The sequence below is a fragment of the Octodon degus genome, unplaced genomic scaffold (assembly GCF_000260255.1).
Source record: "Octodon degus isolate 3935 unplaced genomic scaffold, OctDeg1.0 scaffold00008, whole genome shotgun sequence".
NCBI lineage: Eukaryota > Metazoa > Chordata > Mammalia > Rodentia > Octodontidae > Octodon > Octodon degus.
The window spans coordinates 6,362,747-6,387,604 of NW_004524584.1; the positions used below are offsets into that span (position 1 = coordinate 6,362,747).

The 24,858-nt window shown below is 46.2% G+C and overlaps 1 protein-coding gene and 1 pseudogene across 2 annotated transcripts in view; one reads left to right on the forward strand and one right to left on the reverse strand.

Moving 5' to 3' along the window:
• Positions 1 to 24,858, reverse strand: part of Ephb1 (EPH receptor B1) — a 436,689-nt gene that overhangs the window by 151,740 nt on the left and 260,091 nt on the right. The window lies entirely within an intron of this gene.
• LOC101570064 lies at positions 20,550 to 22,148 on the forward strand (annotated as a pseudogene).

Here is a 24,858-nt window from a genome sequence, read left to right on the forward strand (position 1 = left end):
TGCCACCCTTTGGGTTAATCATTTTCTTCTTCCTGGAGTCTGATTTTTAAAATGTAGTGCTCCCATGTCTCCATGACTTTAAGGATGTTGGAGGTGGGAAAGGCCCCGAGAAGAGAAGTAGGGTGGAGGCTCACTGTGAATTCAGGACTGGGCCGGCTCCTCTCAGTTGGCTGTTTGCTCCCCAAGGCTGCCTCCTTGCTGCCAGCCTGAGAACATTGCTGGAGGAGCAGTGCAGTGAGAAGGGCTGCACCAACCTCTAGGCTCATGCAATCTGGGTAAGTAGAAGAGCTTCGGCACTTTGGAATGCCACAGAGTTGAAGCCTTCACTTCACTACAGACCAGCTCCTGGCCCGCCTGGAGGGCCTGGAGCCCCATGGGGCTGGTTCCCTGGCTGTGGGCTAATAGGAACTGGGAGGAGAAAGGGTGAAGGAGGCTCCTGAAGCTCACAAAAAGATAGTAGGGAAGAGAAGGGGCAGGGTGGAGAAGCCTAAGATAGGTGACTAAACAACCCTTGTCAAGAGAACCTGCAGCCTTTCTCTGGTCACCCAGCAAGTGAGGACTCTGCTTACTTTTTGACATAGCCTGCCTCAGAATAGAAAGAAAGGGGGCAGAATACAGCAGAAATTTCTGGGAGGCAATATGGAGGACCTTCGTCTTCCAAGCATGGTTGTTAGAGGAGCAGCATGAACATCTTGCAACACACAGGAAGGACTGCACCCTGCAGCCTACATATAGGACACAGGGACCCTGGAGTAGGATACAAGGCAATGGCACAGCTCACAGAGGCAGAGTAGGGGGAGACTGGCCCTGCATCCTCCCACGCTCCTTGGACCCAAGGGGACAGAATAGGGTCTCAGCAGATAGATCTCTGTGGCTTGGCCTGCCTGCTCCCAGGGCCATGAAGGGTCAGAGTGGTGGAGAGGTAGGACTCGGAGGGGTAAGTGAGCCAAGGAGTGTGCTTGACTGCCTCCTCCTATGGAACTCATGCTAAAGGAAGAATGCCATGCACATCAGAGATAATAGGAGGGTATTCGTGGCAGTACTGTGCATAGCTAAAAAAAAGTAACCTAAAAGCTACAAATGACTGCACAACAATTTATTTAACTGTCTTCTGTAGGGCTTAGTGGCATGTAAAATTATTGCTTATATCTCGGTTAAGTGAAGAAACACACCCATAAATAATGGGAACAAATGGTGTTTTGCATTTTTATAGTGGTGAGACTGGTTTTCTTTTCTCTTCTGAAGATTCCCCAGATTTCATGAATACAATTATATTACTTTTTTTAATAGCATGTTTTTTTTTTCAAATAGCAGAAGGTCAGAGGACAGAGCTAGGTGGGAGCACTGTGGGGATAACAAGGTAGAGAGGGCTGCAGAGTACAAGGTGGCCTGAGTGTGGTAATGGGAAGGGGCTCTGTATTAGTTACTCTTCATTCATTGCTGGGAAAATACCCGACACTCAAAATGAAGGAAGGAAAGCTTTATTTAGCTCACAATTACTGGAAGTTTCAAGACACTGGAGGAGAGGATGGGGCGCTGCCTGTCCAGTATGACTCTCTCCACATCTCTGAGAAAGCACAGGCTAGCCAGTTTAACGGTTCTCGCCTCTCTAGCCCCTCCCCTTGGGCCCAGCCCCTTGAGCCCAGCCCCGGTCCTCTGGCCCCACTCCTCAAGCCACTCCTTGCTCCTCCATCTGGGTCTGCCCCATAACTTACATGAGGTTTTGCGGGGACAGCCAGACACAAACCATAACAGGCTCCCTTGGCCTCAGGCTTCCTGTGCATCGTGGAAGTTCTATATCTCCAACTCCACCTCTTTACCACTTATCAGTGTCCCCAACAGAACCTAGTTTGAAGAAATAAGCCCTTTTTCTTTTGTATGCATTGTCTCACACATTCAAGTTACAACCAAGGAGCCTGGGGAGATAGCTTGGCAGTCTAAGTGCCTGCCTGGCAAGCCCAAGGATCCAGGTCAGATAGCTGGGCCACATACTGTGCCAGTCCTGGACCCCTGCACTTGCCATGGAGGTCCAGAAACCAGGCATGGTGGTGCATGCCTGTAATCCCGTGCTTGGGAGGTGGAGACAGGAGGATCACTATGAGTCTGAGCTGCATAGCGAGACCCTGTATCAAAAAAAAAAAGAGTACAGCCATGGAATACTTTCTAAGTGCCCTGAGTTAGGTATCATACAGTTGCTGTCTTAGCATTCAATAAAAAGCCTATGTGGAAGCAATGAGGCATAAAGGGGGCCTGTAGTAGCCCCCAGCTCTGAAGTAAGCCTAAGGCATCAGGCAGCCCAAAGCTTCTCTGAGAAGACAGGAAAACAGGATGCAGAAGACAGGAAATTGTCAGTGCTCAGAGACTACAGCAGAAGTTGGAGAGTAGGATCAAGCCCGTGCTGGGAGTGCAAGCACGGCACATTAGAAGGAAGCAGAAGCCCCTGAGAGCAGCCAGAGCAGAATCTTTTAAAGGCAATGATATACCTTACCCCCTCGCTCTCAATCAGGGACCCACTTGTCAGGATCCCAAGCTCTTTTAATTGGGGGAAATATTCCTCCCCTACCAGCAATACTTCCCAGAATTCTCGGGAAATAACAGAGAGGAAGGTGAGGTTCACGTCTCTTTGGCCACCTTAGGGGTCCCAGAGGATCTATCTTCCTTGGACTCACTAGACACCTGAGGCAGGGAGGTTGGCCTCCATTTGGAACAGTAAGGGCAGGAGAATCCCCAGCTGTCCCTTCTCCAGGCCCTATCTGTACCTCTGGTGGAGTCCAGATGCCAGCGTTCTAAAGATGACATCAATATGGTGACTTTGGGCAGGTGGGACACATATTGGCAGTCAGGCCACCACTTCCCTTTCCTGGGTGCTCAAAATACAGTGTTTACCCTGCAAGAAAAGCTTTAGTTTTGAGCACTGACACAAACCTTCATGGGTTCTGTTACAAAATAATTTATAACCAAGAAGTCCTTCAGATAAATGAAGGTAACTTTGCCCAGGGTTTCTGAAGACCAGGCCAGAGTGAGAAGGTGGTTGGGCCTCTGGCTCCTCCTTATTCTCCTTACCCTACTAAGGAAGACTCTGGGCCTTGGTCACATGCAGGGCAGCCAGGTCATCCCATCTAGAAGATTCCTGATTTCTCCTCTTTCTGCTTTCCACAGTGTCAGTGTGAAAGCAAAACCAAACCAAGTGAGCAATCATGCTTTGATATAGCACATAGATCTCAATTCCCCTCCAAAACTCTGACAAGGCAAACAGTACTACTTGTGAAGGAAGGTTATTATTTTCCTTCTATTCCAGGTTTCCTTGACCTAGAGCTTTAATGATTCCACAAATAGACAGAACTGGAAAAAAAAAAAAAAAAACCAACCTTAAATATACCCTAGACCAGAATAGCCAATACTCAACACAGAGACAAGCGTTACTTCCCCAGCCAGCCATGGCAGACATCACTAATCAGTCACAGTCTGAATTCTCACCCAGCCCTGTGCAGTACTCAGGATCCTTGATACAATACCCTGGGCAGGCACTGCCCCTCCTCAGGAGCTGCCAGACCTATGGCAGGAATCCGAGGCCCAGGGATCCCCAGAACAGGACATGGCACTGCGTCCTCTCTGCCCACATCTCCTTGTCATCAGGATGAGCCTGCTGCAGTTCTGAGGACCTCTCACCACCTACCCCACTCCCACTCCCCCCAACTCTGTCTCCTTTTCAACTGAGGTCAGCTCCACAGCACAGCCTCCTCTGCAGCTGGGATGCCAGGGCACCTAATTATTCTCTCTGTGTGCATCGGGAAGAGCTGCATTATGTTTAAGTAAGTGTAGCTAAGAGGTGCTGCGTCTCAAGAGAAGGTCAAGTGCTGCATATGTATAATATAAGATTAAGATTTTTCCCCTTCTGTGGTGTACTTGACAAAATAATTTCGCTGTGACCTTTATAGACACCCAGGAGTAGAAATGAGCACAGTGGAATTTCCGACCTCTCCCCAGGTCACAAAGTCACAAACACATAAATCTGTAATGATACTACACAGTGTTCAACGAGGGACAAGTGAGCCAAAAGAAATGATTTCTATTTTTTTGGTGATGACAGAGCAAAAGCCTCAAGGATGAAATTCTTCAGCTGAATAACTGGAGTTGTCTGACCAGATAAGGGACAGGAACCCTTCTCCTGACTCTGTTCTGCCTTGGCAATGTGGTATTGTGCACAGGGGGCCCCCCACAGAGGAAGAACAGAGAAAAGTGACCTTTCCAAGGTCATGCGGAAATCAAAGTCAAGGCTGGCCATGCCCTACCTTTGCCAGGGAAGTGTGGGGCCAGGAGTGGTCTGGCCGGATCTCAGCTCCTTAACTGCATTGATAGTGGGCATAGCATTTGCAAGTCGATTTGGAGAATGTGAAATGACCATGAGTCATAATCAATACTGAAATAATGAGGTTATACTCATCCCCTAAGAGTCTCCAGGCAGGAGTGAATACAGCACAGCAGACATGGGCAGGAGGTTTAATTAAAAGGCTGAAGGCAGACAGATGTGGCAGAATCCATTTCGTGTGACCCATGATTTTTGCTCAAGATTTCACCAGTCCCAAAGTAGCCTCTGATCCAAGAAGAGAGGTTGCAGGCTTTGTCCAGGAAAAACACTTTCTCCTGAGCAGCAAGCAGGGTTAACCCTGGACACTAGCCACTGGAGGCCACATGAATGACCAGTGGGGGCGTTGCACATCAGAGCAGCTCTGAGAGGGCTCCCTGGGGGGAGGACAGGCTGCTGAAAGGGATATGTGGCTGCACTCTGCGAAGTGACCATTTATTCCCAGGTGCTGAAAGGTAATTTCCAGAGTGCTTCAGGTCCTCCCTATTTGCAGCCTTTTGAATGAACATTAGCATCGCCCACTGCCTTCGGGTCTGTCAGTCAAACATGATTAAGGGAGAAGCTTTCAGCAAAGATCAGACGTGTTAAGGATGCACTTAGCACTTAGACCTCAGTGTGCACTTAGGAGAAGCAAAATCCACTCAACTGGACGCACCTGCAAGGGAGACCTGGGGAAACAGCACAGGTGCAGACCGGAAGGAAGCAGTGGAGAGGTGTGGGGGAGCAGGCCCTGCTGAGCAGCTGGAAAAAAGACTTCCCCAAAGCTAAAAGCAAGGCACACGTCCAAGCTGGGGCCCAGCTGTGCTGCTGGGCTGTCTGATCTGTCCACTGCTGAAGAAGGAGCCTGTGGTCCCTTTCCCACCCTCACCCACAGGCCTTGGAGACAGGGCAGCACAAGCCTCTTATTCAGGGAGAGACTGACAAGTCTTGGGACACAGCAGATGGTGGGGGTAGGGGACACCGAGTCATTTCCATTGCAAAGTCTGTGTCCCAACCTGACCACCCCTGGTCAAAACTGGCTGGGAAATTGTGTTAATATTAATAACAAACTTTATTAATAATAACAACAATGGCTGCATTGAAATTAGCACTTATCATTGGCCAGTAACTTGCTCACAATGACTTATTTCACCCTCACAGCACTGCTGACAGGTGTGTGCTGTAATTATCTCCACTTCATGCACTAAGACCCCAAGGCACAGATGGGCCCAGTAGCTTGTCTCACATCCCACGGGGTGACACACCCAGGAATTGAATGCAGCCTCCAGAAGTTTGGTAGATCATTGGTTGGAATATTTTAAAATTGAGTAAGTTTACTAGCAATCAGTAAAACCTCACGTAAGTCATGGTAGACACAAACTTTGCCAAGTTGACTTCATAGGTGAAAGACACTTCTTTCAGTATACTCTACTGCCCAGGAGCCACAGCGAGCAAGCTGAACACCTTTCTAAGCTTCTGTTTCCTCTTCTGTAAAACTGGAATGACAACAGCCCCTGCCCAAGGATTGTTTTGGTGATTGAAAGTGACAACATAAAAATGCGGGTGCAGTGTCTGTTCTGCAATAATTGCTCAATTAAAAGTAGCTGCTAAGGGCCAAGGAGATGGCTCAGTAGAGTAAGTGCTTCCCTGGCAAGTACAAGGGCCTGAGTTCAATCCCCGGTTCTGTGAAGAAAAAAAAAAGTAGCTGCTAAATTTTCTATTACAGAACAACAATGTGTTCAGCATAGGCAAAATGTCATGACCTTGTCAATATTTTCTATCTTTGAAAGCCAACATGTGTCCCAACATGTGGGACATGACCATCAAGGTATGCATACACATTGGTTTGCATGGCTAAGATCTAAGGGTATAAGCAGAAAATAGTGCCTTTATGGGTCCTGAGGAATAACCTTCCAGAGAGAAAGCTAACTCTTCTGCCTTTTCTTGTTCTTCCTGGCTAGAAAGTAGACATGCTAGCTGGACTTCAAGCAGCTATTTTGGACTGTGAGGTGCAACTTGTGCACTTCAGCTATTACAGCAATGAGACAAAATGCACCCGAGCCTCTGACACCCGCTGTGGAACACCAGCCCAGCCTGCTGCTGGGCTGCCTCATATGAAAGAGGAAACTCCCTAAAACACCTTCTCTGCCTCCCCTCTCCCCCATGGTCTTCATATTGTTTTCTGTTTCTTTGAAACAAATACAATTTTAAAATACCATTTATTTGCAATTGATCTATATAAGTGGTGTGGTTTGTGTCTAGGTGTCCCCCCAAAACCTCATGCAGTCTTGGGGCAGCTTCTGGAATTCATGATTGAGTACTGTGGGTGTGGATGCTGCACCTGCCCTGGGCAGGTAATTTGCATTACAATGTAAGGAGGGTGGAGAAGCTGGCTGCTTGAGCTGCTGCTACCTCTGCCTTTGCTCTCTTGCTCTTTCCTGCCACCATGAAAGGTTTCTCTGCCATGTGCCACTCTGCCTCGGAGCCAGCTGAGGATGGACTGAAACCTCCAGTAGCTGTGAGCTAAATAAACCTTTCCTTCCGTCATTCTGAGAGTTGTGGTATTTGTCCCAGCAACAAGAGAAGAGTAACTGAGACAATAAGAAAAAAACATTCCCATTTTACTGAGGGTGTCACTGAAGCTCCAAGAGGTAAATCACCTGGCCTTAGGCAGAATTCAATGCCAGATCTGCCTTGTGTCAAAGCTGCTGCTTTTCCCAGTTATTAACTACGGTGAGTTGACTGTGGAGGTTATGAATATTCTGTACTTATGGGCACCAAGACTCGAAAACTCACGTGTTCAGGTGCGCCTGCCTGTTAGGAAAGGGATGAGATGCATCTGCCCTGCTTCCCGGGGCATCCTGCCTCTGAGATAAGGGAAAGCAAAAGACCAAACCTACGGTCTATGTCACTTGCTGGCTCGGAGCCACTTGCCGTCCCTGCCTCCTTGGATTCCTGAGCAGAAGTTAAACCTTGATGGATGGCTGTGGTGGCTGGGTATTCGGCCCAGACCTGCTCTGAAAGGCAAATCCATCTTTCCAGTGGATTCCAGGGAACATGGGGAAGTGAGGGGGCCGTGAGAGCTGGTGGGACCACCTACATCTTCCAGAAGATGCTTGGGCAGCTCCACAGCAGGGTAGGAGAGGACCCTCAGGACACGAGCAGCTCCTACCTCTAGTGGGTGCCAGCTTCCTAGAACACACAAAGTCTGCCGCTCATGGGACCTGCAATTTTGAGTTTTTACTGACATCTGGGCCAGGTGGGGCATAGGAGCCTACCACAGGTATGCCTGAAAATTTCCCAGATAACCGTAGCATGGGCTGTAAGTGCAGAGGCAGGGACCCTGCTGCCCACCAGTCCGAGGGCACAGAACAGAGCATGCCAAGTGAACCACATGCCTTTAAGCTTGGATTTCATCCTCATCAGGCTAATCACCATTATAATCCTATGAAACTTCATTATCGAATTCCCCCTTTACCATTTCCACACGCAGCACTCATTTGTTAATAACCAAGATAAAGGTCCATAAAACAATATTGCTCCCATGTAACTTGTCTTTCTCCTCATTCTCAATAAGAATCCAGAATTTCATCAGAGGAATGTAAGCAATTCACGAAGATGTGTCAATTATTTCAAGATGACAGGTATTCGATTCCCAAATTCATCAGTGGGGGCTGAAAATGTATTGGTTCATCAAGCAAAGCACATTTCTGGAAACGCTCTCACCATTTGGGAATCAAGAAATAATTGCAATACCAACACCTTGACTTTCTAATGGAATTTTTCAAGGAGCTAAAGGGTTCTGACACATCCCTCCACCAACCTACTCGAAAATTTATCTTCTTTGTAAGCTTCTGAAATAATGAAGACACTGATTTTATTTTTCCATTTTACAGAAGAAGAAACTCAAATTCTCAACTTAGAGACTGAGTGACTCATATCAACAAGGCATGCATGCCAGAGGCAAAGAAAATCACTCTGGGGCTCTAACCACCTAACTACACAGCCTTCAAAACATGGGGCCATGTCCTGAGCTAGCCACTCAGGCTCCACTGAGAAGAATAAGATAGAATTCCCTTCCTCAAGGAACACAAAGCCTAGCAGAAGAAACAAATATCACAATAATTTTAAGACAGCATGGAATGTAAAGGAGAAGCATGTATCTCAGCATGAAGAGAACAGGTAATCTTCTCTTTGTATTAGTTGGGAAAAATAGAAGGCCTCCTGCAGGAGGCAACTGTCACCTCCTGCAGGAGGGTTTTAAAGAATGAGTAGGAGTTTACTTGATGGATAAAATGAAAGAGGGCACTGCAGGCAGGGAAATGTCATGCGTACAGGCATGGAGTGCTTGAAGATATATGGTAGCTTGCTGGAGCCATATTGCCTGCCCACCACCACCTAATACAGCAGAAAATTTTGTCTTTGTGGAGAAAGATCATGGGTGTTTCAAATAGGCTAGAAAGGGCAGGTGAGATAGCTCAGTGAACCAAAGCCCCGCTCAGGCAAACTTAGGCAAGTGCAGGGACTGTGGTTCCATCCCAAGCACCACAGGCCACAATAGCCCCACCCCCAGGGCAGACTGAGACAGCCAGAGTCCAGGTGTTGTGGCACACACCTGTAATCTCAGCGCTGGGGAGACTGAAAACAAGAGGATCACCACAAGTTTGAGCTGCACAGTGAGACCCTGTACCAAATACACTTAAAAAATAAAATAGGCTGGAAAGTCTTGAAGGAGGACAGAATTTTGAACTGAGTCTTGAGGTAGCTAAAGCATGGCTCTGTTTCAGGAAGATCCACCCCAGCCCACACTGAGTCAGGCAGGGCCTCGCTGTCCTGGACAATCCTTCTTGCCCTCCAATTCAGCCTCGCAGAGGCCGTTGAGGACCTGGTGGCCCTGTTTGAATCTGGGTAGCTCATCCCCGGCCAGGGCTGTCAGGGCTTCCTAACCTCCACACAAGCACTCTCCTGCTGCCCCCAGCACATATGGCCACCTTCTCTGGGGCATCCTTAGTAGATGGCAGGACAGGAGATGCAAAGGGGCAGAAAGGATGCTGGCTGGAAGCTACTCTGCACGGCCCTGGCCTTTCCTCTCTGGGAATCGGCACTCGCTGGCTCCTTTCTCCAAGGGAGGTTTCCTCTTTACTCTTAATCAGGGTTGCACTTCAGACCTTCGCAGGGCCCGCTGTGGATTTATGATTTAATTTGTGTGTATGGCATTAAGAAATGATTTCGGGGCTGGTCACTTAAGAAATGATTAAAGACCATCATTTCCAACCCGCATCACTCCCTGGGGGAAGGGAAGTGGTTTGAGACAGAAGGAGGCGTTAATAATATGCTGAGATGGACGTGTGGCAGGGAAGCCAGAGTCACCTGGGGGATGGAGGCAGGGAGGGCAGGCCTGGATGACTCCTTGCTGCAGGCTCTGTATGTGGAGTGTGTGCGTGCATACGTGCGGGCACACTCACGTGCCAGGAAGTATCTGACACTGCTAAGACACCCCAGTGTGCAGAGCAAGAGGAGCCAGCCACATCAGACATTTGTGATGTTGTCTTAGAATTGACAGGCACATTCCATCCACAGCAGGCACAATAAAAACCCAGGCCCAGACACCACTCCTTGGATCTTTACAGTTCCCGGGCAGGAAACTTGGGCCTGGATGTGGGTGATTTCACTGTGGCAAAAGAAAACAACAACCAGTAAAGACTCCGCTTTCCACGTGTTGACACAAACTGGCAATTCACATGCAGGAGTTCTAAAGCACCTTTGACTTCTCTTCTCAGCAACAGCCAAATGTCACACCACCAATTTACGAGGTGTGGTTATAAAGTTCTGAGGCTTTGTAATGAGCTTCAAAAGGCACCCTCAGCTTCCCTCCAGGAATTCCTCAAAGCCAGGGCTGTTCTCAGTACCTCACTGTGCTAATCAATGGAGCTGAGCCTTGGATTAAGACTGCTCCTGGTTGCACAGGTGAGGTTCACCCTGCAAAAGCCAGGAGGCAGCCATTCGATGGCAGTGAGACGCCACCCGCAGTGACCATCGGGATACCTCATTTCAGAACCCGTTTTCAAGTCTTTGCTACTTGTGAGGTTACAGACAAGTCTCACTGCAGCCTCGCTGATCCTCAATGGACCTGTCTGTGAAATGGGGACAAGAGGAATATGAACAGCTCTCTCACCTTCGCTCTTAGTGAACACATGCAAGACTTGATTTTAATATTATTTATGATTCCCACAGCTACTTGTGTGGTCCTGGACAAAAGTCCATCATGCTGAAGGATAAGCTTTCCTTAAGTTTTCATTTTGCACAACAATAATTACTGAACATACACATTCTAATTTACGTTCTATGACAATTTTCAGTAGAAGACAAGGAGTAACCACCTAGGTGGGACCACAGAGAGGACCCTGGAAATGACAGCAATGAACCTCAGGCCTCCTTTGCAGCTCGTAGGTGTGACTCACCCTCTCCGGGCTGCCCTTCTTTCATGGTGAAATGAGTGGTCACACCAGGTCCATGGACCTAAGACCCACCGAGCAGGAGCACTCTTCAGACTCCTCCACCAATGCAGCCAATCAGCACACACTTTTATAAGTAAGGGTCCTGGATGACACAAAGAGCAAAATGCAGACTGTGGCACAAGAAACTCCTTCTCTAGTCTTGCAAAACCCCCTTCAGCTCCATGAGACTAATCTAAGCATGGACACGAGCCTTTTGAGGCTGCAGAGCCAGGTAAGTGGAGGCATCCAGGAAGTAAAGGCTGCAGGCACCCAGCACGTTGAAGGCAAGGTGGAGACTCAGCTCATCTGGATTTAGGCTTCCTGGAAAGATTTTCCCATTAGCCTGCAGGGTTTCTCCATCAATAATGATACTAGCCATAATGAAGATAAATATTTTGCAATGAACTGTCGCTTTTTCATGTAGGAAAAAGCTATTCAAATTAAAGCCACTTTGGTCTCTCGTCTTTACATTTATTTCATTTCCCTGGCATATCTCTGAGCTTTAAAAAAATCTATTTCTGAAAAAGCAGGCAGGAGAGACACGCAGCGAAGAGTCTACCCACTGCCTAGATAGCTGCCACCACCAACACCCGTGGACCTGCTGCTGTCACCTGCTCAGGGAGATGAGGGAGGGGGACGGCGAGCCCTGGAGCCTCATGAAGACGCGAGGCCCCGGGACTGCCCTGGGTTCCCTGAACAGTAAGGAAAGGAGGAAGAAGGGCACAGCTTGTGATGGACTCATTTGGCCTTATTATTATTGTTTTTAATGTGTAGGCTTTAATTAGCTTGACACATGTGGCACTAACTCCTGTGTACTGCACACATAATTAAATCTCTAGTTAGCAAAGTGGGAGAACAGCAGGCAGGAGCATCACTGCCTCCCACCCACCCCTGCTGGGCTCAGGAGAAAGTGCTCTAAAGATGGAGATTAATCACCCCACCCCTCCCTCTCCGCGCCCTCCCAGCCCAATTGCATGCCACTCCTGCTGGCATCAGAGCCTTCCCCTAATGGCTTTGGCCTCCCCTATGCTTTCACCCCTGTCTACAGGATGTCTCCTGTGGATGGTCACAGCACAGGCCCCAAAGCTGGTGGTTCCCTAACCACCCTTCCTTCCCATGGCCAACTGTAACACTGAGTCATCTCTATGTTCTAACTATTCTCTAATTTCCTTTCTGCTCCTGGCCTGGTCAGCTTTTCATCTTGTCGCTAGCTCCCTACTTTTTCTGACTGCTGGTTGCCTCTTCTCTACACCTGCAAGAGAATTCTTATAATTGAGATCTGATGGTGACCTTCTTGGTTTTATTTTTGTTTTGTATGTTGCAGTGCTTAGGATTGAACCTACAGAGTGCTGAGCTCTATATCCCTTCTTTTAAATTTTGAGGCAGGACCTAATTAAGTTGCCCAAGCTGGACTCACAGACCTCCTGCCTCCACCTGCTAAGCAGCTGGGATTATAGGTGTGTGCCATGGTGTCTGGCTGCCCCTCCCATGGTCTTGATAGGATGATCAGGACCTTGGAGTGGGTATTTCACAGCCTCTGCAGATGTGACAGTTATGGCCAGTAAATCTGTCCAGCTTTGCCCTGCTCCTGCCTTTCCAGTGCTGACTACAGTTCCAAGCCAAGAGAAGCCCAGACCCTGTGAACATACCAGCTCATGACTATCTGGCTTCCCTTGCTCACCTGTCCCAGCTGTTGGAGGAGCTCCTACCTGCCCAGGGCCCATTCTCCTAGATACATGTCTGACTCTGCACCCACTGTGTTCCTCAATTGCAGCCTGTCCAACACAGGAGAAGACCGTCTGCTTCCCTCCAGCCTCCCCCACCAGCCCACTCCCAGTACCCTGCATGTCTCTACTTGCCAGTGCCTAAGCAGCATTTGCAGACTTGTATAAAAATGGCAAAATATTGAGCATATATAAGACATTTTAAGGGCTCTGAGCTTTAACTTTTCCTCCTATATAACTGTAATAATCTTCGAAGATTTTGCTCATAGATCCCACTTTTTGTAGTGTCCTTCTATCCCAACTCTAACCTGGAATGCATCCTTCTTCCTTATGGCCCAGCTCACGTTCCACTCTGTTCATAGCAAATCCCTCATCCCCTTGGCATAAGTGTCTCTTTCCACAATACCTGATAAGCACCTAAGAGCATGTGGAATCAGGGAGTCCAGGTACAAAATGTTTTACCAGCTGTGTGGTGACCACAGGAAAGTCACTAACCTTCTGCAGCCCCGGGCTCCCATACATAAATTAAAAATAGGAGAAGTAGCCAACTCATGCAGCTGTCAAGAATTAAATGCGGCAATCCATATACAGTGATTTGTATAACAAGCACTTAAAAGAGTTAGCTCACAACCACCACCACCACCAGCAGCAACAGCTGCAGCAGCAGCAGCAGAAGCAGCAGCCAGTATGTCTCACCAAACTGAAAATACAGGCTCTATCCAAGTTAGTATATACAAGTTCTCATACAACACAAGTTGGGGTCATTGAACTGGGTTAATTGCAAAGCTATCTTTATATCCACAGTGACTCTGGTCTTCTTGTCTGACCGCAGAGATTCTTCAGTCCTCCCAGTGAACCCCAGGCTTCCCCTACGTTCTTCTCTTCTTTTAAGGAGTCTTTGAGGGGGGCAATAAAGGCTTCCTGTAAGCCTCAAAATCCTGCCTACAATGCCCATCAGTCATGCTGAGGAGAGCCTGCATTTCATGCCTCCAAGTCTGGGCCTTCTGCTCAGATCTCCCCACTCCTGCTGCTGTTCCATCTGCCTCACAGAGGGCCATGCTCAGGCTCCTCCTCTGCCTCTCCTTCCTCCTCCCCTGAGCCACACAGCTCTGAGCTTTCTGCACACCACAGAAAGGCTAGCCTTTTGTGTTCTCCTACCCTCCTTATGTTGGCCCTGCCTCCACCTCATGTCTATTGCTTTTTTGGCGTTAAAGTGGTCACATCCCCACCTGGATGGATTGTCAGTGGAAAAGTCAGCCTCATCACCTGTCATGAACTTCTCAAGCTCACAGGGCTTGGAAATATGATAACTATATTTCCCAGAATTCCAGGCAGGGCGTGTGGACTGGAATTCGCTAATGATAGCTGACTCCCAGCTACAAGCAGGGAAGAGAAGCAGTAGCTTCGATGCTGTACCCCAGGCAGTAAGGGGAGCAGTTATGAGTTTTGGAGGAGGCCAACTTTTATAGGAACCACCAGGTGTTTGCAACTCATCACCTGCTTCAGTGCTGGTGGTGACCATGAATATCACCAGCAGCATCTTCCCACTACTGGTCCTTGCAAGTGGCCAATCTGAGAGTGCTAAGTAGCCTGATCTGACCTCTACCTTGTCATCATTCCTTGGAATTTTGCAAGCATCTAAATCCTTACGTTAAATCTCATTCTGTTTGAAACAACCTGAAAAATTTCTATAAAACTCCCTTTGTGCCCTCTCCCAGTATATATACAGTCTGAGGTTCATAAGAAGCCTATTCCAAGGTACCAGGACCATGTAATTCCTCCAAAACCGCACGTGTTCTGGTGATGATAAAAGAGTGGGGAACATGGAATCCTACACTACCCGGCTCTTTCTTCTCTCCCTTTCCTTATCTGAATCATCTCCTCACCTCTCTAGATGAAGACAGGACTGGAAGATGCCTGTGTGAACCAGAAAAAGCTGGAAGTAAGAGTAACTGTCAACATGGAATTCCCAGTTGTTATAGTCTAGACACTGTGGTCAATTCTGTACAGAAACTGCATCATTTAATTTTGAAAGCAACACAGCCACCATCACAATAATAACAGCAAATAACCATCATGGGCAAAGATTGCTTCCGGTTTAGGAGTTTTTCTAAGGCCCAGTCACACTGTCAAAGTTAATTCTCCAATCAGCCTAGGACGTAGGTCCTGTCATTACACCACTTAAGAGATGTAGAGACCAAGTACAGGCTAGGTTAAGTAGCTAGATGGAGCTTGAATGAAGTTTAGTGAAGGTGATTTTGAAAGTTCTGACCAGACCTTCAGCATTCTCATTGGCTGTCAAATACAACAGGTACCTATTGTCCCACCACCGCAGGTGCCCCACTTTCTAAACTCCTGCCACACTGCTGGCCCCTTCCCTTGCCCAAGGCCACACTCTCCGACCTATGAAGATTCCTGAGGGCTCTGCCTTTTCCCCATCTCAATCTCCCCTGGGATACTTAGATTAAAGCTATTACCCTTTATCATCAGGAAGGCTTCCTTTTCCCCAGGAATAACTGTTTTTCAAACAGATCTGAGTGACCTCATAGTGAGCGGCAGGAATTCTGGCTTTGGTCAGGAAGCATCTGCTCATTTTGCCTCCTGCTCCTCTGGCTTCTCTTCTGGGCCCAGCCTTCCCTTTCATAACCTCCACTTCCCACGAACACTCTTTCTGAGGACAGCGTTCATCTGCCTGGCAGCAGCACACTTGGACCAAGCCTTGCAGTGACAGCTCTTCCTACCAAGAAGCCTCTCTTCTTATGCCTCCCATTCCCAGTTCCCAGTTTTGCAGGGGACTCCCTGGCTAGGGAGGGATGTGTCACTGTGAGCACACCATGGGGCAATGCTGGAGTGGAGCTCACCCTCATTGTCTCCAGCAACTCCCAAAGCTGCCCCAAGTATGCAGGATGGATCTCTGTTACACCAAAGCACTTGTTTCTTTTTTTTTTCGGAACCGGGGATTGAACTCAGGTCCTTGAGCTTGCCAGGGAAGCACTTATTCCACTGAGCCATCTCCCCAACCCTTCACTTGTTTCTAAGATGGTGTCCTCCCTCTTCTTCCAGCCCAGGGAAGCCTTAAATTGGTTTTGTGTCCTAGGCTTCTCTGGATGTATGTCTATGGACTTGGACAGCCACGTTTACCCAGACACTTCAGGCCACCCTCATCTCATATCTTGGAGAAGGCAAAGAGTTGAGGTGACAGATGATAGGACAAGAAGCAAAAGAAGGAAAGGAGGTGAAGCTGCAAGGAAGAGTCAGCTGAATCTCTGGATTCTGCTGCCGGTCTCCAAGAGGGTACACGGGAACAGTAATTAGCGTACACACAGCCACACACGCACAAATTGCAGAACCATTATTTTGTAATTTCCATAACGAGGCCTTTGGAATAATAATCAAGCAGAAGGGAAAAGAAAGGAAAATGGCCCCGAGGGAGCTCAGGATTGTGCGGCAAGGCCCCCTGCCCAGCTTGCCACCATCACACTGAAAAGAATGGCTGGGCTCCAGGAGGCGGCATGCTGATTGAGACTTCCTCCCACCTGGGGTTTCGGAGCACAGCCTTGCAGAGCGTTTGCCCTAATGCGAGGAGAAAATGTGCTGCAGGAGCAGCCCGGAAAAGGCTCCGCACAGCACGGACAAGAGGAAAACACAGGCCCATTTAGAGAGAGCCACTAGTCCCGTTCGGATGACAGCATGGGTCCTGTTTGGTAGCAGACATGGGTCTCCTTGTGGATGAAGGCATGGTCCCTCTCTGGAATGAGGCACGTGCCCCAGACACTAGGGTAGAGGCCTGAGCCTCCCTTTTGGATGAAGGCACAGATTCCACTTAGATATAAACATCAGTTGCCCCTTGGAGGAAAGCATTGGTCCTTTTACAGAGAGAGGCCTCAGTCTCATTCAGACAGAAGCGTGAGTCCCATTTGTAGTGTGTCATGGGTCCCCATTTGGATGGGACCATGGGTCCCACTGGGATGAAGGGGCTGATCCAGAAGTAGGTTCCCATCATTTTGCAGGCTCAGATCTCTCAGATTCTTTTATTTTAGCCTTCCAGGCCATCACTACCCAATCTAAATAACTCATTTATCTTTTTTTTTTTTTTTTTGGTAGGGGGGGAACCGGGGATTGAACTCAGGCCCTTGCACTTGCCAGGGAAGCACTTATTCCACTGAGCCATCTCCCCGGCCCCATCATTTTGTTTTTAACATATGGATTTCATACCTGTTCTGAACCCAGGTGCTATTGTGGATTTAGCATTGTGGAAGAGGATGCTGGAGAAGCTTAGTGTCCACACATAAAAATGCACTTGTAAAGGACCCCCTCTGAATGTGACTGTGGTTGCAGGAATTACAGAAAGAGAAGCAGATATAGAGAGGGACTCAATCAGTCAAAATCTGTGAGATAGCAGAGCCCAGAGCAGAGACTGATAAAGGTAGACAAGGCTGAATGCCCATGTTGCTACTATTGGAGGCTACAGCTGTAAGAGGGGTGAGTGTGACTGGTCTTTTATGCCACCAGGGCCAGGAAGCTGTGCTTGATGTTTGTCATGCCCATCCTCTCTCCCTTCCCTCCAGGAGACAGGAAACCTGGGGCTGCTTGTGTTCTCAGAATGCCTGTCACAGAGCACATCAGCTTCTTGTTTTACTCTTCCCCAAGCTTGCCACAGTGCTTGTCCTGAAGGTCTCCGGCTTTCTTAGCCAGGGTCATTAAGAGTCTGACCTCCTACCCCATCAGATACACCTTGGCAGGAACTCAGAGGAATGCAGAAATTGGACACCAAATGCTAGGATGACAGTCCAGGCTCTGCTCATGATTGCTTTTCAAACCTAGGATAACTGACTTCACCCTCTGGACCTCAGTTCTACCATCTGCAAAATGGGGTGATAGTAATAGCACATACTTCAAAGGGTTTTGTAAGGATAAAGGAATTGATGCTATTATGCACTTTCTTTAGAGTCTACCACATAATAAGATCTCCAAAATTGGACTCAATATCTGAGGAGCTGGCTTATACTCAGAAATAAATGATCAAATTGATAGCAAGGATCAATCTTCAAGGGGAATTGAGAGGGTACCTTGATTCAGAAAAATCCAACAGATTCAACTATAAAAGACATTCACTGCTCCTGAGGTTCTTGTTTTATTTGCTCTGTTGTGGCTCCTGCTCTGGTCCCTCCTACAGGCACCAAGGACATGCCATGCACCTAAGTCATAGTGTCCCCCTCATCCCATGTCCCATACATTGTTTCTTCAGTTCCCTTCTCCCTGTCAGTGAGCTTCTACCACATCTTCTCCTCCTGTAGATTGAGGAGACTTCCAATAAGCATAAACCCAGAATTCCTGAGCCCCAGGGGTGTACACTGGAGAGCAGGGCATGCTTGTCAGAGGAACCCCATTCCAGAGAAATGGAGAGTGCTGGGGGCATGGCTGACAGCAGTTATAAGAGCTGTTGTGATGGTGAGGTGGAGGCGAGGCAGTGAGAGGCACCGAGAGCAGGGGCAGGACCCTGCAGCGTGGGTGAGGGCGAGAACAAGCTTGACAGTGTGAGGTCATGAACTGTGGCCAAAATGGTAAACTTAAGAGTTGCCTAGGACTGCCATGGCTGCAGGGGAAGGCAGGCCCTCAGACTGGGCTCACCTGAGGAACCAGGAGGGCCCTGCTGCCTTCCCCAGAGGCTAAGACTTCATACAGAGGTACCTTGAGACGGGTACTTATCCTAGATCATTCTTTTGGCAAAGCGCATTCTGGAGTCTGTCTCCCTTATTGCTTTTTTTTCTTAGACAGCTTTATAGAGCTATAATGAACATACCATAAAATTTATTGTAAATGTGTAGTTCAATTACTTTTATTAAATTTATAGAGTTGAAAGTCCTCACCATGCTATCATCTTAGAGCTTCCATGATCCCCAGTCACATCCAGTGCAGTCCCACGACCAGCTCCAACTTTCACACCCAGGCAGGAACTCACCTACTGTTTCTGTAGATTGGTCTTTTCTGGACATTTCTTGCATCTGTTCAATATTATACCTGGCTTCTTTTACTTAACATGATGTTTCTGAGGCTCGTGTATATTGCAGCATGGATTAGAACTGCATTCTTCTACATTAATGAGTACCATTCTATTGCATGGGTATGTATGGATATACCACATTTGTTTATTCATTCACCACTTGGTGAGAAACCGTAATATTTCTCCTTTGGGCTATTCTGAATAGTGTTACTGTGAACATCTGTATGCAAGTCATTTCATGGACATATGTTTTCATTCTCTTGAGTAGAAGCTAGAAGTTGAATTGTCAAATCATATGGTAAATTAATGTTTAATTTAAGAACCTGCCAAACTGTTTTCCAAAGTGGGTGTACAGTTTTACACTCACACTGGTGTTGTACAGGACTTACATTTTTTTGAATTTAAAATTACTAACATTCTAGTTGAGTGTGATGTAGAATATCATTGTGTTTTTGATTTGCATTTCTCTACTGACTAACAATGCTGAGCATCTCTTCATGTGTGCATTAATCATTTGTATATCTTTCTTGCAGAGATGTCTATTCAAAAATATTGCTCATTTTTAAATTGAATTGTTTGACTTCTTACTCATGAATTTGTGCAGTCTTCATAAATTTTAAATATAACTTCCTTATCAGAGATGTGATATGTAAATATTTTCCCCTATGCTAGTGCTACATCGTCTCACTTTCTTATGGTATCTTCTGAAGGACAAAACTTAATTTTGATGGGATCAATCAATGAATGAATCAGTCACTCAGTGTTTCTCATAACGATTGTGACTTTTGGAGTCAAATCTAAGAAATACTTGCCCTAAGAGCACAGTATGTTTTTCCCACTTTTGGTTTTTCCATTCTGACCTGTGACCCCTTTCAACTTATAATTCAAGTAAAGTATAAGGTCAGGGTTTAAGTTTGTTTTGTTTTTGGCGTATTTCTACACAGTTAACCGATACATCCTCTTCTTTCCAAATAGATACCAAGAATCTGCCTCTCAGGGTGGTTTTCAGCCACTCATGTGACTCCATTTGTCCATTTCCAGTTGCCACAATTGGAAAGGCTGTTGATACCACTTGCGGATGGTAGAGAGGCATATGCCTCCTAAAGACAGAAGAGAGGTCCAGCACTACCTACAGGTGCCATGGGGAAAAAGTCTGTGGCACTCTAACCCCATGCAAGCACCTTGCAGGTGAGCATAAGACCTCTGTTATGGTTGGGGTCTGCATGTCCTCTCTAATATCTCATGCAGTCTAGGGGTTTTTTGGAGGTGGCCCAATATAAAGTGTGATGGATTCATAGTGCTATGTTGGGATTAAAGGTGCTGGACTGAGGGTGGGTGACTGTTAGATCAGTTCACTGAATGGATTCTCACTACCCTAATCCCTGTAGACTGGACATAACACAAGGGACAGAAGGAGGCTTGACCCCCTCCTTGTTGCTTTTGCTGTCTTCTGCCACCATAAACTGTTGCCCCTCTGCCATGTGCTACCTACCTTGGAGACAGCTGAGTATGGACTGAGACCTCTGAAAACTATAAGCTAAATAAACCTTTCTTCCACTGACTAAGGGTGTTGGGTATTTTGTCATAGTAACAAGAAAAGTCACTAAGACATCCTCCCTTTTAGAATGGCCTACCCATTGCCAATAATAGTGACAAATAAGCACTGGGAGATTGATGGCACAGAGGCAGAATAACAGGCTCCTGTAAACTGTCTATCTCTTCCTACCATCCTGAGGTTGCCAGGAATTGTGGATGATGCCACACAAAACACCCCTCCCAATTTTTATCCAGGTTCTTAGCCCAGAGGACACACAATGCTCTATCAGCTATCGGAAGCCAATATTAAGAGGCATAAGGAAAACACATTTCTTAGCTAAGATAGGGGTACTACTAATTTCTGGTTTGGTTTTTTTTTTTTTTTTTAAGGTTTCAATTAATGCTTAAAATTTTTTCTTTGAGTGTTGGAAAAGTGGAAGAAGATGGCGCTCGTCAGTCTTTTACCTGCACCTACTCAACTATCTCAGGACCAGCTTGAGGCTGAAGAAGAAGCAGGATCTCAGTGATCACGGCAGGCCCCACTGGCTTCCTCCTGAAGAGGACCTCTCCCATATGGATACAGGAAAGGTTGGATACCTCGGTTGTTAGAGGATTTTGGAGATGGAGGTGCTTTTCCAGAGATCCATGTGGCTCAATATCCACTGGATATGGGGTGAAAGAAAAAAATGTCAAATGCCTTGGCCATTCAGGTGGATCCTGAAGGAAACATTAAATATGATGCAACTGCTCGACAAAGACAGTCAGAAGACAAGGTCATTTATAGTAAATACCATACACTGACCTGGTTCCAAAAGAGGTTATAAATGCAGATGATCCAGGGCTGCATAGACCCGATGAAGAAGTTATTAAAGAGATAACAGAAAAGACAAGGGTAGCCTTGGAAAAGTCAGTGTCACAGAAGGTTGCTGCAGCCATGGCAGTACGAGCCGCTGATAAACTAGCTCCTGCTCAGTGTATCCAATACACACAGTCCCAGCAGGGAGTGGCTTTTAACTCTGGAGCTAAACAGAGGGTTATTAGAATGGTAGAAATGCAGAAAGATCCCAATGGAACCTCCAAGGTTCAAGATTAATAAGAAAATTCCGCAAGGACCACCTTCTCTTCTTGCACCTGTCCTACATTCTCCTAGTCAGAAGATGACTGTAAAGGAACAGCAAGAGTGGAAGATTCCTCCTTGTATTTCCAACTGGAAAAACGCAAAGGGTTATACAATCCCATTAGACAAACTTCTGGCTCCTGATGGAAGAGGACTTCAGACAGTAAACATAAATGAAAACTTTGCCAAACTGGCTGAAGCTCTCTACACTGCTGATCAGAAGGCTCATGAAGCTGTGGAAATGCATGCCCAGGTGGAATGGAAGATGGCTCAAAAAGAAAAGGAGAAACATGAAGAGAAACTTAGAGAAATGGCCCAAAAGCTAGGGAGAGGAGAGCTGGCATCAAAACCCATGTGGAAAAAGAGGATGGAGAGGCACATGAGAGAGATGAAATCTGGCATGACAGGCGCAAAGAGACAGCAGGATCAGAATCCTTCCAGGGCAGCTCCTGATAAGAGATCAAAACTGCAGAGAGATGAAAATTGAGATATCAGCAAAGGTGTGCCCCATCCTCAAACTTCAGATGAAGTTCAATACGACCACAGGCTCTTCAATCAATCAGAGGGTATGGACAGTGGATTTGCTGGTGGAGAAGAGGAAACTTACAATGTTTATGATCAAGCCTGGAGAGGTGGTAAAGCTATGGCCCAGAGTATTCATAGGTCCAGTAAAAATCTGGACAAGGATGTGTACAGTGATGACCTAGAAGTCAGAATAAAAACGAACAGATTTGTTCCTGACAAGGAATTTTCTGGTTCTGACCATAAGAGAGGCTGAGAAGGACCTGTTCAGTTTGAAGAAGATCCTTTTGGTCTAGAAAAATTTTTGGAAGAAGCCAAACAGCCTGGTGGCTCTAAAAGACCCTCAGATAACAGCCACCCCAAAGAACATGAGCATGAAGGCAAGAAAAGGAGGGAAGAATAAATCCAGCTGTCTTCAAAATGAACTGTTATTCATAACCCTAATGATGCAAGTCATGGGGGAGGACTCTTTGTAAATGGTCAGGACAAAACCATATCTGGGTGCCAGATCCCAGCACTACTTGTTATTACAGGAGAAGAGGGAATTGAAAATTCTACTTTGAATTTAGTTTTTTAAAAGAGTGGGTTGTTTGTGCTTCTCCCACCTTTTCAGCACCTAGAGAACATACTACCCCCCACACAAAATTGAGACCACTTCTTTTTGTGTGACAAGTAGTCTGAGGTAATATTTTATGTAAGAACAATTGCATATAAATAAAAGTTACCCCAACCACAATGAGTTAGAATGATGTTCATATTCTTGGAACTATGCTATCAAATGAAGTCTGTTGTCCTGGTTTTTTTGTTTGTTTGTTTTGTTTTTTGTTTTGTTTTGGAGTGGGGAAAGTAAAGTCTTGCTTACTGAAACTACTTGTTTGAAATAAAAACATTTAGACAAAAAAATTTTACTTTGACCAATTTTATATGCTTATATCTGGTAGTATGAGCAACTACATTGAAGACAACAAAGCACAATATAACAACCACTGTTGAATACCTGTCATCTTGGGTTTTTAAAATTGTGTATCATTTCTAACATCTATTATTTTTCTACATTCCTTAAAAGAAAAAAAAAATACATTCTATCATGTGTAGATACCCCATCAAGTTCATGTATGCATCGCATAAACAAAAACTTTCCCTAGGGACTTGAGTTACCCACTGATGGAGATGGGGAATTAAAGGTTATGTGACTGGAAGGCAGAACCCAAAGGACAGCGCAGCAGCAGCTCAGCCCATCTGACAGCTCACAGAAGACTCCCAGGCAATCTAGCCTCATGGCAAAAAGAAGGAAAAGCCCAAGAACTCTGGCACATTGGGTCTGAGAATTCAGGCAGGCAGTGCTACCAGGGCTGCTGGCAAGGCTGCCCTGGCTTTGAGGGTGAATGGCTGTGGCAAGCGGAGAATGAACAGAGGTGTCACAGTGCTCACAGGAAGTACAGGGACTGGGAAGGATGGTGGAGGCATCAGATCATCTGAAAAACCCAGCTTCCTGCAGCCAGAACCCAGACTTTTTCCCTTCTATGCCACTAGACATTCCCGGAAGTCATTTGTTGTTTTGGCAGGAGTGACCCAGCCATGGCTCCTTTTGAGCAGCTGTTTGGATTACATGATGGGGATCTCAAGCTGACCCACAGGTTCTCCACACCCTGCCTCTGCCTTGCTTGTTCCATCTGACATTGCTGACACAGCCTTTACCTAGAGGCTGGGTGCAGCAGGGAGGAACAAATCTTGCAAAATGTAAAGACTGGAAAGAGCTGTGGTGATGACCTGGAGTCATCTTTATACATTCACATGGGGAAACTGAGGCTCAGAGGAGAGGTTAGTGACCACAGCATAAAAAACTGGACCAAGCCGAGGTCAGCACCAAGACCTCTGAGCCAGGGATCAGTGCCTGTCTAGGTGAGATGCATATCAACTGGTTTCAATAATGAAATAATTCAAGATCTGATTAAAATTTTTTGCTTAGTAGCAGATGGGTAAGAGTATTCCTAACAGCAGGGCCTATGTTGTATTTATTCAATAAAGCCCCAGTGTATTAAGAAAATATTTAAGGAAAAAAATTAACCCTAGAATAAAATCATTCAGTTTTGCATATAAAATCTGGAACTACAAAGTCAGGAAATAAAAAAAAAACTAGAAGTCTATAGGGAGTTCTAACTCGCATCTGTTGACTTATCTATTCATTCAACAAAGACTTATTGAATGAAATGTATCAAATATGTTTCGGTCGACGAGTTCATGATGATTCTTAGACACCCTCACTGAGCAACTGGAGGACATAGTGACCAACTCACTATTTTCAAAATTGACTGTCTGTTTTTCCTATACACACTGTCCCTCAATAAGCATAAGTCTTTTCTTATAAAAGTACACAATTTAATATACGCAAAAGGAATGATAGGGTTGGAATATCTACATTTTGCAGTCACTGGTAAAACACCAGACCAGAGTAATGAGAATCAACACCTCTCACATTACAGAGTCAATCAGATATGGTGACCCTTGACTGAAGAAAGTGACATTCAAGTATTCTTTCTAAAGAACCAGCCTAGATCCTGTCAAGCTTCTTACTTTCCACTTACAGGAAATGTGGAAGATTGAGGAATAAACTAAAAACCCTAGTGGAAAACTATCAGTAAACCAGATCATCAGATACTTTCTAAAATAGACAGCCTGGTTTCTTCAGATTTCAAGAAAAAATCAGTACATCAAAGGGAGAATAGAAGTGATGAACAAATTTCAACTTAAGGATCTTTTCTTTAGGAACCTGATATCAACAAACAAGCGATAAAAATGAGACTTCAGGGGGAATTTTAAAAACTACCTGCATATCTGATGGTAGTCTGGGATTATTATAAATTTACTTAGATGTGATAATGATACCGTGGCTATTTTCTCTAAAGAGCCCTTATCTTTGAAAGATACACTCTGAAATATCTATGGATGAAATGATGATATTTTAGTTTGTTTCCACAAGAAGATTATAAAAATGGATTGGCCTTGGTTAATAATTGTTGAAGCTAAGAGCTGAGTAGAAGTGGGTTTAGTGTAGTGTTTTCTCTACTTTTGTGCTTGCTTGAAAAATTCCATTACACATATGTTTAAAAACA